Here is a 1,665-nt window from a genome sequence, read left to right on the forward strand (position 1 = left end):
ACAAATTTACCATTGGAATCAATAAGGATGACAATACCAGCGTCAATCGCTTTCTTTGGCTCTCCAGATGTTTTCTTTGTAGTGGCCACTCTATGTGGGTCGGTGGTGGAGGGGGGGGCATTACTTCAGGTTGTTGTGATTGTCTGATCTTAGGGTGGAGGTGGATGGCTGTGGTTCAGGTTGAGGGGGGCTGTTGATGGTGATGGAGGGTTGTGGTGGGTGTTGGCAGGCTCTCAGACTGTGGAGCTGCTCCTTGAGGCTGAGGATGGTTTTCTCCCTCAGATTCAGCTCCTGTCTCACAGCAGTGAGCTCTGTCTTCAGGGCCTGTCTGTCCTGCTGTAGCTCTTGTCTCACAGCAGTGAGCTCTGTCTTCAGGGCCTGTCTGTCCTGCTGTAGCTCCTGTCTCACAGCAGTGCACTCTGTCCTCAGGGCCCGTCTGTCCTGCTGTAGTTCCTGGACCTCTCCTCTTAGCTCCTGTATGGAGGCCTTCAGCTCATTCCTCACCTGGCTGAGCTGGTCCCGTAGCTGCTGTGTGGATTCAGCTGATGTCTGATTTGACAGCAGTAGCTCCTTCAGTTCCACCAGCTCTACCTCTTGCAGAGACAGATCGTCTCTCATCTGGGACTCTCTGGTCTCCAGCTAACTGTTGTGCCCTAAACGGTCTCCTAACGGCTGATCCTCTTCCAGCTGTTCACATGGTGGCTGCGCTGTGGGGTTGGTGGTGCTCTTCTCCTCACTGCTGGTCTTCTCCTGTCTGTTTCTTCATCTCTGCCAGAGCTTGGATGGTGTTAACGTCCTCTTGGACAGAGCTGAGACTGGCCTCATTGCCTTGGAACATGATGGTCCCATTGTGGTAGATGTTGACAGTGAGAGGTGGTATGTCTTTGTCTGTGTCTTCAATGACCACCTGTCTCCCGCTGCAGATGCCTCTCTTCCTGTGATGGTCATAGTGAGCACAGATAGCTCTTTGCCACGCTTCAGTGTTGTCTCTGTACATTAGGAGATTACTGGATCCTCCTGTGTGGCTTATATCTGCCGTCAAGGCCTCTGGGTTTTCTCTTAATATTTTGTGTCTGTGGGCTTTCTTTGCCTGTGCACTTTTGACTTCTTTCGGGTAGTCAATCAAGAGGAGGCAGGGCCATTTCCCGGGAGACTGCAACATTGTATCAGTTTCTAACTGCCGCTCTGCTGCTACTTAGCTGGCTATGTGGAGTTAGCACAGGCTAGCCTTGGTTTATTGAGGTACAGATTATAAATTAACTATTAAGGATGAGTAAAGCTTACCTTACTACTCTATTGCAGATTTTCTTGAGTGGGAAGAGGGAGACGTTTTAGCCTTTTGTGATTTTCCTTTCTTTTTGGGGTTATGAGTCTTTTGTCTTTAGCTTAGCGTAGCGTAGCCTTCTTGCTCCTCTTATCTGTCCTTAGCTGTAGTGTTAGCAGAGTTAGCTTGTCTTTGTCCTTGCTTCTCTTGGCTTATAAAATCATTTTCCAGGTGATAATCTTCCTAAAAGTCTTCTTCTCTCAGTTTTCTCTTGGCTTTTAGAAAATGTAGTAGGTTTATCTCATTATAAAAATATTGATTTTGTTATTTCTGTAGGAGCTTCAAAAAAAATTCTCTCTCTCTCTCTCTCTCTCTCTCTCTCTCTCTCTCTCTCTCTCTCT

The sequence above is a fragment of the Etheostoma cragini genome, chromosome 7 (assembly GCF_013103735.1).
Source record: "Etheostoma cragini isolate CJK2018 chromosome 7, CSU_Ecrag_1.0, whole genome shotgun sequence".
NCBI lineage: Eukaryota > Metazoa > Chordata > Actinopteri > Perciformes > Percidae > Etheostoma > Etheostoma cragini.